The sequence below is a fragment of the Ambystoma mexicanum genome, chromosome 6q, assembly GCF_040938575.1.
Source record: "Ambystoma mexicanum isolate Mex_15411 chromosome 6q, UKY_AmexF1_1, whole genome shotgun sequence".
NCBI lineage: Eukaryota > Metazoa > Chordata > Amphibia > Caudata > Ambystomatidae > Ambystoma > Ambystoma mexicanum.
The window spans coordinates 148,656,747-148,673,608 of NC_090937.1; the positions used below are offsets into that span (position 1 = coordinate 148,656,747).

The 16,862-nt window shown below is 43.8% G+C and overlaps 1 protein-coding gene across 1 annotated transcript in view; it reads right to left on the reverse strand.

Annotated features, from left to right (window-relative positions):
• CCSER1 (coiled-coil serine rich protein 1) overlaps window positions 1–16,862 on the reverse strand; it is a 2,886,772-nt gene that overhangs the window by 2,409,427 nt on the left and 460,483 nt on the right. The gene's annotated exons all lie outside the window — the stretch shown is intronic.

Genomic DNA, 16,862 nt, shown 5'->3' on the forward strand with positions numbered 1-16,862 from the left:
GGGGAAGACCAGCCTACCAGTGGTCAGGACTGTGGCAACACAAAAACTGTGGACCAAGCAGGCCCCCGCCACTCTCCTCATGGCCGCCATACATGTTGCCTGTGCACTGTCCTCTGTACCTCCACTAACGCCCGCCTGGCCGCACATGCACTCCCCTCAACACCCTACTCCTCAAGACCATCAACACGGCACCCCCACTCCCTGACTCCCACTTATCTGATCTACCGACCCTTTGCCAGTCCGCTTTTACCACTTCCCTTGATATACAACATAATCATCTTTTCTGTGTGCATGGCAGCCATCTTTTTTGGGTTTTTCTAATGTAGTCTGGCACTCACAGGGCATGCAAAACTAAACTTACTGAAAGAGCAGCACTTATCACTCTGGCTTGCATTCCTTGGGTGTTATTAGAAATGTGTAACCTGCTGTGGGAGCTTTACCAGTTCAGTGGTGGTTACCAACTGGTAATACCCTCACCTCAGTGAATATTGCTTAATTAATTATACTTTAGAGAGTTGTCATAGTATTCTTCTCTGTCCCATGTGATACTTTAATAAAATAGAAAATGCAAATAGATAATGCGCAAAGTGGTTTAAATTATTTTCTAATGAGCACCTGTGCACCTACCACTTGGCACATCACAGAAATATACTGCTGCGGGAATAATTTTGTACAGAATTATTGCCAACTATATATTGTTATCATGCATTTTTGCAACTATGCAGTTTTTGCTCCATTGGAAATGCTGTGTATATTTGCACTCTGTCTCTGTATAGGTTCTGCATTACGAATCAAGAACGAAAAAGAATTGGGTTATGTGGTGGACCAACAAAACCTGAAACACAGAAGTATGATTTTAGGGGTTTATAGTGTGGGGCAAATGCCTGTGGTTGCTATGGACTATCTAGACATGTAAAGGGTACTCCTGTGTTGGAACAATGTCAGCAAAAGGTATGGGATTGAAATTGATAAAGTTGTTGATGTCCACCATGGTTCCTCATTTCTTGGTACTCCTCCCCTTACATGGGATATTATTATCTAGAAGTATTCCTAGATGGAGTGCTGATTAGTATGGAGAGAAGAGGATAAACATCTAGGAGTACAGAAAACAAGTAAAAAGAGTAGATGGGGACAGGCTGCAGTGCAGTTTGGTGTGCAATCGAATATGAATACTGCCCTATGCTGGGTCTCAGTTCTAAGTACAGTCTTAGCCATATAGCACCCATAATGCATCCTGCTTTAAAAAAAAGCTGTCTTTTGGGAATGGCACCCAGCAGAATATTGGCTATTTCTAATCCTTTCTGCAGGATAGAGCCTGTCTGACCTCTTTCGCTTAGAAAAACAGTCATATTGAAATAGCGCCCTGTTCGCACTTTAAGGGGTGTAGTGCCCAGTCAAATCAGTATGGATACATTTACCAGCTCAATACTGTTGTAGGCATATAATGCCCAGGACAGTTTTTTGAAGGGTGTAATATTGTACATAGCTTACTTTGTAGCAGTTTGAGGGTATCTGGCCTCTCAAATGTGTTAGGTCATGCAGCACCTTTTGATACCATCAGCTCTCTCAGACAAGATAGATGGTGTGATGGTCCTAAGGTTTTCTCCCAACTCTGCTTGAGTTACCTGATGTGTGTACTCTCTACCCTGCTTGTGCCCTCTACCCTGATTGACTGCCACATTGGAACTGACCTGCACTAGCCTCATTGACCTTACATTGGTAGTGTGGCCCATTGCTCTGGTTGGTTCTTCGTGACAGGCTTCCTGGTGTCTCATCATTATCTACAGATCCTCTGTGGCCCTCTGAAGTTTTAAGGTCTACGGTCCCTGACCCATATTGAAAGAAGACAGAAGTCCAATCTCCACTCTGGGGTCTGCATTGGTTGCTTGATGCTTCACTGGTCCAGCTTCAGTCTGTCCCTCACTTCCGCCAATATTCCTGGAGTTCCAGGATCTCCTAAATGTCCAAGAAGGATTCATTCTGACGTAAGGATCAGGCAATTCGAATTGACACACCACATCCATATCCAGCAACACTCACGGTCTCTTGTACATTGTGGCAGGTTTCTGCAGGGGTTCCATCCGGCAAATGCATCCAGTGGTGAACAATGGCAAATGTTTTCCATATTTGATGTGTTACGAGTTCTTGAAATATGTTGATAGATTTCTATGGCATCTTCTCTGGCCCATGTGATCCTATTGTAAAACCTGGACTATTTTTACTTTCATTATTGTTTAGCATTCTCCAGTTCTGTGGGTGAATACATTCCCAAATCCTTGTTGGCCTATAGGATCTTGGAGTGATGGGTAATACTTGGATTTAACACATTTACCATGGACGCAATTATCTGGAGGGTGGATACCCTGAACCTCCCATTTGTAACATGGAGTCAACGCCAGTAATCAGATCCACAACTGAGGCACCAGACCTATGGAGATAGTATAATCTATATTATTATCACCAGTATTTTCAGGGGTTATCCTACCACCTTATTCAGAGAGGATCAATGGACTAGGAGTGGTAACTGACTCTTGTACCACAGAAACCGGCAAAGTTAGCTGAAAGTGCCATAAATTCCCACTGTCCCTAAACTTGAGTTCTGACCAAGAAAGGGAGAAGGAGGTCTCTAGGATTTAGTCCGCACTGACTTGTCAAAGGCCCTTCCCTCTTGCAATAACCAAACCATTTTCTTCTTATTCTCAAAAAGATGCCTTTAGATGTACCGTGCATCAGTCTTCCATTTACTTTGGTGGCACTCCTGAAAACATTTGGAAATAGTTTGGTCTGCAACATATGTAATATTTTGGAATAGCAATTCTTATGAGTTTTCTTATAATTGTTTCTTGCAAAATTGAACAAGAAATGGAATTTTAAACAATCCTTTCATACTAATGGGCTTCTGGTAGGGTGAGAATAGCTGCTACATAGGCAGGACAGCCTCCTTGATCTCCCTTGGATAACAGGGTAGTTCTTTAATACACTTATAAAGAAAGAGTTTGCGTCTTACTCTGGGTCTTTTGTAGATGTGGTGGACCAACATCTCCCCTGTAAAGACTGGGGGTGCGTATCTGTACTTCTGCCCTCTATATGGTTGGGGTAGTGGCACAGAGCACCCCAGCCAAGGTTCTCCATATGGTAGCTATGGACAAGCACCCAAGGCTTAAGCTCTTAGGAGGGGATGCAGGCAGGTTCTTAAGTACAGTCCGCAAACTCCACAAAGGAATGTCCACACAATATGTTAGGTGATAAAACAGCGTCTTTATATAAAATAAGGTTCAGATAAATATACACATATAAATAACACACTTTGTACTTTGGCTACACTATCCTTATACTGGCAACAATATGTGTATAATTTAGATTCATTAGAAATGCACCAACTGCTGACAGTTTTTAAAAAGCATGAGAATCCTAAGCAGGGTGTAATTTCATAGGTAAAGGAAGAAAGCGGATTGGTTTCAGAAGATAGGCAGTATGCTTTCTTTAGACTGAAATAGTCATACTGTCTGATGATCCCCCCACCTGGGAAACATGAAAGGGAAAAGTTATGTTGTCCATTTTCTTGTATATTACGGCCAGTTCAAATAAGTTCCATAATGCTCTGCTTTTATTTTTATAGTTTCCACTACCCCACAGTACCTGAGATGCCACAGGAGAACAGGATCCAAAACTAATCTGGGAACCCTGGAGGCTTCCTAAGGCTAGAAGATGCTCTTCCTCGTCACAGTAACTTTGGTGCATTGGCAGGCAAAGTGGTGAAGTTTCTTGGCTTTATTCGATGGGACCCTCGAGGATGGACTCCGTTTTTAAGAAGGAGTAGTTGGAATGTTGAGGTCAAGAGAAAAGAACAAAAGAAGCAGTAACTGAAAGGCAGCACTTTCGGTTTTCGCGGTGGTCCCGGTTGGTGGGACGTGACTCCGGCTGTGGATGTTCCATGAAAGTGAAACTTTCTGTGAACTCCGACAACGCCTGTCTGAAGAATATCAGGACCTTGTGGACCTCAAATGACTTTCGGTGGTGACGGATGCTGTAGCAGAAATGGGTGTCGAGTTTCAGGATTTTGCGGTTTACTGACTTTTGGTTCTTCGCTGCTGCAGCCACAGCACATATGTCTGGATGTCTTCAGGTGACCTGGACTCGATCACCGGAAAGGACTGAGACTCTCACCAATTCTAGACCCTTGGAACATCTTCTTCAGATTTTGGAGGGGGGGGAACCTACCTGCAGATCCTCCTCTGCACACTGCAACCCTGGATCTTCTCTGGTGGGAAAAAGTGGTCAGATGTAATGTCAGGGATGTCCTTTGAAAGATTCTTCACTCAAATGGAACCGTCACAGATCCAGATGTCAAGCAGCACTATGCTAGGGTACCCCCTCTTCTGGGTTTGAGTAGAGGCAGTCTCCCAGTCAAGTATAACTTGTAATTTACTAGGGAGAGGTTTGATCGGACCCCCTCCTACCTCATGACAAGGTAGGTAACCTTCCCCTGGGCTATCTGGCACTTGGTTGTCTCGATAATGTCGGTGGCCCTTTTCATGGCCTTCAAAACCTTAAGTGTGTCAAATGTTCTTTCCAGGTAGAACTGTAGATAGCAATGTCGTACAAGTAGGACACACTGAATACCTCCAGTCCACTGAGAACATGTTTGACCAACCTTTGCAAGGTGCCAGGGGCATTCTTCAAACCAAAAGTCATGGACCTAAATTGGTAAATCCCAATAGCCTGATGTGAGGTCAAAGGTGCTAACAAACTAGGCAGCATCTTTCTTGTCCACAAGCTCATCAGCCCTGGCCAATGGGTGTGCATCAGTTTTGGTGACTGCATTGACTCTTTTGTAGTCCACACAGAACCTCCAATCCTTTCTACTTGCCCGGGAGCTTGCCTTGGGGATAAGGACCACTGGGCTGGACCTTGGGCTTGTTGAGGGTTCAATGACACCCAAATCCATCATCCTGGCAATCTCTGGCTGGATGTGGCTGTTAACAGTGTTTGATATCCTGTAGCATCTGCTTTTGACGGGTACAGCGTCACCAGTGTCAATATCATGCCTACACCATGGCTTGAGGCTTGGTGTCAGTAAAAACAGAGGGGCATACTGCTGGAGCAAAGCACTGCAGGTCCCCTGAAGCTCTGGTGTCAGATCTGGAGAGAGATTCACTCCCTCCACTGAGCCACCCTGAGGGTTGCTATGCAGCATATCAGGAAGGGGCTCACTCTCATCCTCTTCTTGCTCTGAAGCCAGAAAGAGACACAACACGTCCTATCATCTTTGGAATGGCTTGAGCCTGTGGGCATTAAAGACCTGAGGGCCTACACCAGGAATACCCATGTCAACCAGATAGTTCACTTCACAATTCTTGGAGATTATCCTGAAGGGTCCAGTCAACTTATTTGCCAAAGCTCAAGGCTTAGTAGGCTCCATCACAAGGATCTCCTGTCAAGGTGTCCAGTCCACTTGTTACGCTTTAAGGTCATGCCAGTATTTGTTCAATTCTTGCCTGGCCTTAATATTGGCTGATGCCCTGCCCATCATCTCTGCCATCTTCCTTCTGAGACCAAACACATATTCCCCACTTGCTTACCAGGACCTGGAGGTGTGGATTCCAGACCTTCTCACACTAAGGCAAGGGCCCCCCTCACTGGGTGTCCAAAGAGGAGCTCAAAGGGGCTGAACCAACACCCTCTTGAGGCACATCTCTATAGGCACACAGCAGGCATGGTAGGAGGAGATTCTGTGTCCTCCTTCAGGGCTCTTCCAAAGCACCCAACATGCCTTTCAGAGTTTTGTCAAACCTGTCAACCAGAGAATTTGGTCTGAGGGTGCTAGGATGTAGAACACTTTTAAGTTATACCACATTCCTTTAACATAGCTTGCATGTAACTAGGCATGAAATTGGTTCCTCTGTCAGAAATCACCTCTTTAGGAAAACCCAGGAGAGCCGTGGCAACCATCTCGGTTGTTATGGTCCAAAGGGGTATATCATCAGGGTACCTTGTAGCATGATCAACCAGAACCAGGATGAACCTGTGTCCACCTGATATAGGAGGGTCTAGGGGACCAACAATGTTGATGCCTACCCTCTGAAATGGTGTTCCAACCACTGGCAAAGGCTGCAGTGGGGCAATGGCACGGCCTCCAGTCTTGCCATATAACTGACGATTGGAGCAGGTCTTTCAGTGGGTTTCCACTTCTAATCCCATCATGGGCCAATAATAGTGAGCTGAGAGCCTCTGATTGGTATTCTTAGTGCCAAGTGCTCTACTTCTGCTTGTAACCAGCCAATTTGCACTTTTAGATTCTTAGTTTTAATAATATTAATATTGTGCTTTGAAATCCTTTTAATTTGAAAATGTTGTGGACTTTTTGTATACATTTTGTATTATACATTTTAATCAATCTTACCCAAACCATTGACATAAACAATTGAACTCATAATTGTACGCATATTACTGCTATGGCTATTGATAAACTTGCTCCAGTCGTAATTAAAACATTCAAAACTGAAGCCCAGAAAAAATCCTGGTACTCATCAGACATCCTACATTTTAGAAAAATCAAGAGGATGCAGGATAGGACTTGGAGGAAATATCACTGCCCTCCACAAATGCCACATATAAAGCTGCTGCCTTGGTTTACAAACAGGCCATCCATCTTGTCTGCTGAAAAGGATAGTTTGAATTCCAGGATATTAAAGGACAAATCTGACAAGAAAGAACTTTTCCTAATTCTCAAAGAATTGGAGAGAAAAACAACTCCTTATGCAGCAACGCAATTTAGTGATACTTGGTGTAAGAGAATTCAAGATGGCTTCATCACCATGATCAAATCCTTCGGGACACTATTAATGTTTGATGTCAAGATCTCACTAACCATAACACATCTACCCCTGTAATTGATGACGTGCCTACCCTTGACTCCCTCAAGGTCCTTGTCTCTGTTCCTACCTTTTCACTCAGCCTCATTGCAAGTTATGCTTTACATCATATGTGGGCTGAAACCTACCGTCTGTCATTGTGATATCTGTTTGGCCACTATAGTCAAGGACAGCATTCAGTGCCTCGCAATTTAGTCCTGAACATTATTAATTCTTCCTTTTCACACACTGTGGTTCCTCAATGTTTCAAGAAGATAACACTTGACCCTGAGGGTATAGGGAATGACCACCCTCTACAACCAAACCCTTTTTTATCAAAGGTACTTGACAGGGTTGTGTATCTTCAAATACAAAAGCATATTAATGACAACAACTTACTGGGCGCACATCAGTCTGGCTTTTGTGCCATGCATGGGAAAGAGACGGCTATGTTAAATCTTAGAGACAGCATGGTAGAAACCACTAAAAGGGGCAGAATTGCCCTAGTGATGTTACTCGTTCTTTCAGCTGCTTTCGACCTGGTTGATCACTCCTTTCTCTTGAAGAGGTTTTGCAGCCTCACTAATTGCTCCAAGCGGACAATAGCATGGATGTCATCTTTTCTCAGTCAAAGGTCAGCTAGATTTGCCGCCTTGAGGTTTCAATCTATTCTGGAGACATTAGCATGTGGCACATGCCTCTTGCCTAGTCTTTAATTTAATTTATTTATTTTATTGTTTTTTTTATAACATGCTTAATACCCGAGTTTGGTTTCTAAGCACAGAGCTGGGATTTGAACCTCTCTTGCTCTGCGTGGTCTTGCTTCCAAGACCAGCATGTTGCCCCTGTGCTATCCTCCATGCACTCTTTAACATCTATACACATCCCCTGTTTGACATGCTTGATGGTATAGATGTGAAATACACATACTATGCTGATGATCCTCCAATTGTGTTTGAGCTCTCTGGCAAGTATGATCTTGACACTGCTGAGGTGAATCGGAGTCTATGATCAGATTCAAAATTGGATCGTCATAAGCTCCCTTGCCTTAAATAATAAAAAAAACAAGCTGATGCATGTTGGCTCAGCCAATTGGTTAAAAAAATGGACACTAGATATAGCTGCAACTATATGTTAGTTAGCAATGGTTCTACTCCATGGCCAAAATTGTAATCAATGACTGGTGTATATGAACACATAGAATGTTTATTTTCGATTAGATCAAGGATCTGTAAGGTCCTTAGGTAAAATCCTAGGTTGTGCGAAGTTCTATCTAAACTTGTCTAAGCCAACATTAACCAAATGGTGGCATGTGCTAATGTTTCACCCTGGTGTGGGCTTTGTCAAGGCATAGCAGTGTTTGAATGCAACTTTAGAGACAAAATCCCTGTTCAGAACCGCAGGTGATTGTGGGTTAGTAACAAGTGCATAACATTTCATTAGTTATCTCAATATCCTGATATAGTTGGTACACACTATCCAGATGGTAGCAACCTTTGTTAAACAGTTTTTAGCAAGTAAACTTTTTTCTACATTAGTAACATGCATTAGTATCCCTTTGTTAATAGATTCTTACATTAGTAGCTTGTTATTCCTCACAAGAATATCTGTTTCAATTATACATTGGGCCACTGCCCCTCTTATAAGTGTTCATTAAGAGCTCTTGTGTACTGTATAGTACAGTTTTGTTCATATGTCCACTGCAAAGTGTCCTAGTGGCACTGTCAATAACTGGATCTGGATGTTTTCTGGCTGCCTTTGGGTTCTTCCAGCCTCACTTCAGGAAATCCGCCAAGTTTGGTTAATCATTCTCATCAGAAGCACTGCATCACAGTTCACTTTTCTCCTCCTCTGACCGGGCCCAGTGTTCCTCCATCTCTGGCTCTTAAAAATCGCCAACTGCTCCATACAAAGGTATTCTCAAGTTAAGACACTTGGGGTCCTTTTGGATTCTGGGCTCAACATGCAGAAACAGGTACTCCGGGTGAAGTCCTCATGCGCCTACTTAAATAAAATGTTGCATCAAATCAAACCCTATCTCACTACTTAAATCTTACATCAGTGGCTTCTGCTCCAGTGAACACCAGCGTTGAATATCGAAACAGTTTGCAGATTGGTTCATCCAAAGGCAAAATCAGAACAGTCCAGGTTGCTCAGAATGGGGCTGTTAGATCCATTCTTAGAGAAAAAAAAGCAGAGATCATATAACCGAAGACAGAAGATCCTTGCATTGGCTAATGGTCATCAATGCATTAAACACAAAATGCTCACTCTTACTCACAAGTGTATTTCAGGAAAGGCTCCCGAGTACCTTAAACAACGCATTCACAAGGCACCTGAACTAGGTAATCTATGTTCAAGCGGTAGTAATAAGCTTTCCATTCCTATACATAATTTGAAAAGCTTTGGAGGTGCCACTTTTCTTTGGAACTCTATTCCTCAAAGCATAGCAAAATTAGCATTAGCAAAATATCCTGTCTCTGAGTTTAAAAAGGTAGTTAAATCGCATCTCTTCAATTCCAAAGATTAATAGAAGTCCATTCTCTTCCCTTTTTGACATGGCCTGCTTTGTCTGTTTTCTGTGCAAACTGAGGCCTCGGGTGTGTTGTGCTTTACAATAAACGTAATAATAATAATAATAATAATAATAATAGTAAGACCTTATAAGGGCACCTCATGAGCTAGCTGCAAAAGGAAGAGCCTGTATACTGTGGGCACAATCAACCTCTTGACTGCACCAGATTCAGGCTCAGTGGGCTCACTGAAAAGGAGCTCACCCTCCGAATAAATCTTAAATATTTTAGGCACTTCACATCCTGCCTGGGCCTGGGCGTCTTTCCTCAGACCCTCAAAAGAGTGGCACTTTCTCTGACCCTTACAAAAATCCTCCCTAGAGGGCCAACCTTCAGCCAACTACTGCTGAAGGGCAGAGTGATCCTCTGCGCTTAGTACACTCCTTCAGGAGTTGAGTCTAGGGTCACCACTGGGCCTAATCCCTCATGCGATTGGACCGCAGTGGGTGCTGCTGAAGAAACAGATATAGAAAGTGCCCCCCTAACACACGTGGACTTGTTACTCTTGCTCGTTGCCTTGGGTTTCCCCTTTGGCTTGGGTAGCTGATTATCAGTCATACTCTTATTCGTGATTGGGCCCTAGGTATGTAACCAACCTTGCTAGGCTCTATTAATCAGTGTTATGCTGTGATTTGATTTCTCTGCTGGGTCACAGGATGGGGTTGAAGTGAAGCGCACACCTCCTTTGGTTAGTGTTCAGGGTTTTTATCCTGGATACCTTGTGTTTTTATTGATTTCTCAGGTAAGTAGATTTACCATATTTAACCCGATCTCAGCTAAGTCATTACCCAGCTGGATGTTGACAGGCACATTATCTTGTACCAGGGCAGGAAGCATGGCTGTCTTGTCATCAATCTGGATACTGACTAGGGCTACAGGAGAAAGGTTGGGGACCCAACAACTATCCTGGTGGTTCTCATTTAAGCACCTATATAGTCCTCTGGCCTGAGCAGGGTACTGTCCACCACTATCATGCTAGCCCCAGTGTGTCTCAAACCAGTGTAAGGCTGGCCATTAATGAGGACACTCTCAGAAATCGGTAAGTATTCTGTTGGATAGTAGCCAGTAGTTCTGAGTACTGGTCCCTGGCCCCAAGGGACACTAAGGAAATCTCTGCAGAAGCACCAAAGCTGATTCCTTGAGAAGAGGGGAGGGCAGTGGCCTCCACCTCAGGTATAGGGTAAGGGAAAGGGTAGGTTAGGCTAACAGTCTGGACACCAAGTGCCTTACTCTTACACCTTGGGTCAGCCTTTTTGTGGTCCTGAGACCCACACCCACACTCCCAACAAGTACCAGGAATGCAGGCAATTGAGTTGGATCCACTGGGAGCCGTCTTTGCTGCAGGGGAACCACTACTCTTATTCCCAAGGGACTTATCCCCACTGGATGTTTGGACTTTGGGTGGAGAATGGTTAAGTTCATTGAAATGTGGCTGTATCTTGGACTCCACAGCCATCTGAGAGGTCTTTTATTCTTTGTACTCGTCCTTCCCACTGGGATCCTCAGGAGACACCCAGTGGGAGACCCATTGGTCAGTCAACCTGGCCAATCTAAGGGGGTCCAAGATATTCTGGTCAGCAATGTACTGACATAGCTCTGGTTAACAAGCCTATGAAAAATGTTCAAAACATAGGTGAGACAATTCAACAAAATACTTCACTTTGTAACCATCAATCCATCCCCTCCTGCTCATGTGTTCAGTACCCACCCAATTAACCTAAGACATATTCTCTCTCTTCATATAATCCCTGAAATACTTCAGGTGCTGGGCAGGTGTCCTTCTTCAACACTCAGCTTCAGAATACAGTCATAACCAGTCTAAGGTACTCTAATCGATAAACACTTAGTGCAAACTCTATGGTCAACATCATGGATACCACAATCCATTTCAAATGTTTCTATCAATTGAAGCATATCAGAACCCTCGACATACCCAGCTACCAAAACTTTAATAAACTTGGTAGCAGGAGACCTGGTACCCTCAACTGGTCTGGTGAAGTGTCCACCTTAGCTTTCTCCAGCTGGAGTCTTTGAGATTCATTGTCTCAGTTTAAGAGTTAAAGGTCTCTGTCGTATAACTTGCTGTGCCAACTCCTCTTTCTTCAAAGCTTTAGTCTATAACTTTTTGTATTCAAAGGCTAATTTCACTCTCAATAACTTGTGTTCCAGGGAATCCCCGTAAGAAACAATGCTGGGTTTTGGAATTGAAGGGGTATGAGATGTGGTAATCCCATTTGTAGCCTCTGTGACTTCACCAGGGGCAAGGTCCCCATCTGAGCCCTCCCTACTTTCATCATGTGTACCACAATCTGCCTGGAAATCCACAACGGCAGCTATAAGCTCTGTCCTAGATGTATCCTCAGAGTCTATTTCTCTCAATTCACAAGCACTCTGTAGAGCTTCCTAGTCAATTTGCCATTTGCCATTTGCAATATGTTCCATTATTTGTAGTTAAATGATGCAGGTAAACACCACTAGACTCTAAATCACCACAAGTTTGGATATATTGCAGTAGCTATGTTAAACACTGAGTATTAAAACCAGTGATCCTACAGCTGCCATGAGTCTATACGGTTGTGGTAGATTCACAGTGCACCCCAGCCAAGGATCTCTATATGGTGGAAATGGACAAGTAACCAAGGTTTAAGCTCTCAGGTGGTGATGCAGGCTGGTTCTTAAGTACAGTGAATCCCCACGTCCCCACAAAGGAATGTCCACACACAATGTTAGGTGATAACACAGCTTCTTTATATAAAATAAGGTTCAGATAAATATACACATATAAATAACACTCTTTGTACTTTGGCAACACTATGTTAACACTGGCAACAATATAAATACACTATGTAGTCCCCCCTATACTTAGATTCATTAAACATGCTCCAACTGCTGACCATTTTTTAAAAATCATGAGAATCCCGAGCAGGGTGTAACTTTATAGATCAAGGAAGAAAGGCAGATAAGTTTCAAAAGATAGGCAGTATACATTACGTAGACCCACATAGTAATACTGTGTGAGTATCCCCCCACCTGGGCAAACTGAAAGGGAAAAATTAGGTTGTATCTTTTATATTACGCCTAGTCTAAATAATTTCAATAATGCTCTGCTTTTCTTATTCTAGGTTCCACTACCCCAAAGTACCTGTGATGCCACTGGAGAACAGGATCCATAAAGAATCTGGGACCCCTGGAGGATTCCTTAGGCTGAAGATGCTCTTCCTCATCAGAGTACCTTTGGTGCCTTGGCAGGCAAAGTAGTAATGTGTCTTACCATTACTTGACAGCACTCCTAGAGGATGGACCCCCTTTTGAAGAAGGAGTCACTAGGAAGTTGAGGTCAAGAGAAAAGAAGGAACCAAGCAGTGTTGGAAAGACAGCACTTTCAGTCTTCGCAGTGGTCTCTGTTGGTGAGTAGTTACTCTGCTGTGGATGTTCAATGAAGTTGAAACTTGCTGTGAAACTCAACAAAGCCTGGCTGAAGAAGATAGGCTATTGGGGACATTGGATGACTTTAGGTGGTGATGGGTGGTGTGGTAGAAGTAAGTGGGGGGTTTCAGTGTTTTGTGGTTTACCAACTTTCGGTTCTTCTGTGCTGCAGCCACAGCATGGACATCTGGGTGGCTTCTGGTGACCTGGATTCGACCACTGGACTGGACTGCAGACCCTCACCTAGTCTGGACCCTCAGACTTTGGTGGTGGGAAACCCACTGGCGGACCCTCCTCTGCGGCCATGGATCTTCTCAGGTGGGCCAAAAGTGGTCAGATGTCATGTCAGGGATGTCACTTGAAGGATTGTTCACTCAAATGGAACTTTCACAGCTCAGGGTGTCAAGCAACACTATGCAAGTGTACCCCCTCTTCTGGGCAACACACAGCAATCTGGCTTCCAACGGTCACAAACACTCCTCAGGACCCTGGGCAACACAACTGGACTTCTTCGGATTAAGATGCCCAAGCATTCCTCTTCTGGACTCATGAAGACCCCTTCTACAGATGACAGGCACACAGGACTGACTTCCAAGGTACCTCTGAAGAAGAGCAGGAAGTGCACACAGGTCCTCTCTTGATTTCATCCTTGGGTCAGATCAGCATTCTTTGGATTCCTTGAAGAAATGCAGCTGTAGACTCCTTCCTCTGACTGGACCCAGGTTTCAAGTTTCACATTTGAGCTTCAGCTTCAGAACACAATAGGTGAGTTAGGGGTCCCTAGTTATACACATGTGTTACCCATTCATCCAGGCTGAGCCAGGCTCATTTAGCCAATTATACATGAGTGCATTCATGCAGGCAGGTACCCAATCAGGCCCACAGGCATTCAGCCCATTCACACAAAACCAGACACTGATAACACAGAATGTGTATTGGAATACGTACCCAGCCTTTCAGAGCACTAAACTGCACCCACTCCAGTTTCAGTTAGGGCTAGCCAAAGGATTGTGTCTCACAACCAAAACTAGATACCCAAAACACAGAATGTGAGTTGACGTCATACTCCATTCATACAGGTCCCACCACAAGCCTTTGTGGGAAGTTTCCAGCCAGTCTGGCAGGAGGTAGCCACAGAGCCATATATGGTCCTTCCACCTAACAGCCAGTCAGGGAGAAGGCTATGTATTTATTTTATTTATTGAACATTTGTGTGGTGCCTATACAGCAGAAAGTATTTACAGGTGCCACAAGCCTAGGGGGGAGGGGAGAACAGAGAACAGAGTGGGATAATAAAAAGTAAACAGTCCTAATAGGCCTTCTGACATTCAGATTGTGGAAGTGCAGCAAACATGAAGTGCAGGTGGGGAGGCAGGTCCGGGGGAGGGACAGCTAAGGTGAGGGGGAAGAAGGGGGAAGAAGGAGGAAGGGGGAATAGTCAGGGCATTCCAGGACTTTGGTAAACAAAGGGTAAAGGAAATAGAAACCAAGAGGCTTGAGTGGCTATCTTGCCTTTGTTCAGGAATCCATTGATTCTTATGGCATGACATGGGTGTCCTAAAAGTGGAAGACACTAAGAGCCAACAGCCCATACCCTGCTCTGTGGGCAACACAGACAGGTGCATTAAGGGTATCCCAGGGGAGTTGTTCACAAGAAGGAAACATGAAGGGCTGTACTGCCAGAGGTCCAGGCTGGACCTCAGTGGCAGAAAACATACAGAAAACTAACACAACACAGCGGTAGGACAAGGACTAAGAGGCCTTGCCCCTCCAATGGGCATTTCCAGCGTCATATGACATAATTGTGGTTCCTTTTCTCCTTAATTCTAATACTGCAAAGAATTATTTTTGAAAATGTCATGATAAACTGACCCTTTGGTCAGTTTATCATGTGGGTCAGGAATTCAAACTGCTTTCTAGATCTTTAGATCATCAAAGCTGTTTTCTAGATATCAAACTATGAGTGGCACAACATGATTGTGTCTTCCAACTGCCCATCTAATTAGATGTTTTGGGAATTTACAGTAGGTGAATTTTTAGTAATGAGGGTCAAGGAATTTGACGCCAAGGAAATTCCCATTGGTATAAATATGTGTCTTCTGTGGTCGGATCCTGGCTAGTTTAGAAGGTTGGTTATAACCTCTGCACATTGATGTTGTTTTAGTAGTAGACTGCATGGTGAATGTGGAATGGTGGTCGCCTGACAGCTGAAGGATTTCCAGGTTGCTCTGGAAAAGGTTAAGTTCCCTAAAAGCTCAATATATTGAGGCCTCAATCGCTGGTGGGTGCCGGATAGGATTGAAGAGTCATTGAAAATGCTGGACTCCCTTCATTTTTCACTCTCTTTGCTGGTTCAGTTGGAATCCAAGAGAGTTTGAACTCTGTGTTTCTTCTCGTCTCAGTTTCACCCTGGTTTTCTAGGGGATCCAAGATATGTTGATGGCTGCTAGCCCCCTCTTATTTAATTCTTCTTCGATCATGTCAGCCAGAGTTTTCTGATTCAGAAGCAACCTATGCTAGTATAGTCTTGTTTCCGATTTACTGATGAGACAGGGCTTGTCAAGGTTTAAGGGACCCTCGAGAGATCCAGGTCCTTCAGGTTCCTTTTGGAATGCAGTTTCATTTTCCAGCTCTGGGAAAAAAAACATGCTTCTTTAGTGGATTTCCGCCTCCATCTTTTCTGGACTTTAAGCTGACAGTTGTCACTCCACTCATTAAGTTGCATCATATGGAGTAAACTGCAAATGCATCCCTTCAATCTGGGGGAACGTTTGCAGCAGAAAATTATATGTGCTCCCCTTGCACATTGCTGCATTGTAATGATGAGGAGATACTGTAAAGTGCCATGTTTAAATACTGTTTCCTGGTTATGTGAGAGACTGCTGCACTGGTCAGAGTAGTGTAGTATCGATCAGGGATTAGGAAGAATGTGTTCTGTAAGAGTGTGGAGTGTGAAGACATTTTTTCTGAATGGGAGCCCCATGGTCATTTTGTCTTGTTGAAACCGTACCTCGATATATGAACCCCAAATTTACAACTCAGTTGTGACCCTGCTTTATATTTCACACTCTCCTCTATCGTAGTGCGGGAGCTGTAAAAGGCTTTGTTTCTACAGATGATGTGTCTCGTCTTTTAGCCTTACCTACCCATGTCTGGATGAATGGGACATATATACACAGAGTGAGTCACCTCGACACTTCCCCCAGGAAGGCACATTTGATTTAGACTGAATAATGAATACAAGGTGGTAGAAAAGAAAGGTGCAGATGTACACCAAAGCCAATGGGACAGTTATCTAGATTGGTATAGGGAAGCTACTAAGAGACAGACTGAGTCCAAGACTCCGGCATAGACAGATACTCAGTAAAAGCTGCAGCAACAGGTTAAATCTCTGAACACTGGGTGCTCTAACCTGCAGCTACTGGCCCATGAAGCCGGGAACAAATGATTATATCCTGTAATCCAAGTGGAGCCCCCACTAAAGGAAAGTCCAGAAGATATTTTGGATACTTACAACCCTGCCATTTTAAATGTTACACCTTACCGACAACTGACAAGCTCAAATGCTACCCAACCATCAACCTATCAAAGTCCATCCCAATAAACACTATGGTCGGCCTGTTAACCCCTGAAATTTGAGCATAGATCTCCAAATGTTTCTTTGCCTTCCTCAGGCACGTTCAAAGGGTTTCCGAATTTGAAAGTCAATGCGAGTACTGGTGCATTTCCGCTTAGACAACTCCCATGAGGAGACAATAGTTTGGTTACTGTACATGCCCCCTGGAGTGCTACTGATTTGTTTAATATTTTCAGAGATTTCCAAAGATACAAGAAGATGCTGTTAAGTTCCAGGAGGAACCTCAGGTCATAATAGATTGCTCTCACCCCACTGGTGTTGATTTCAAGTAATTGTTGTGAGTAGTGCTGCCCACAGATATATTTACCTTGCCCAAGGTGTGCACCAATTGGCTAGTTAAAGAATTTGTCACTGCTAACAATTTGAAAACCT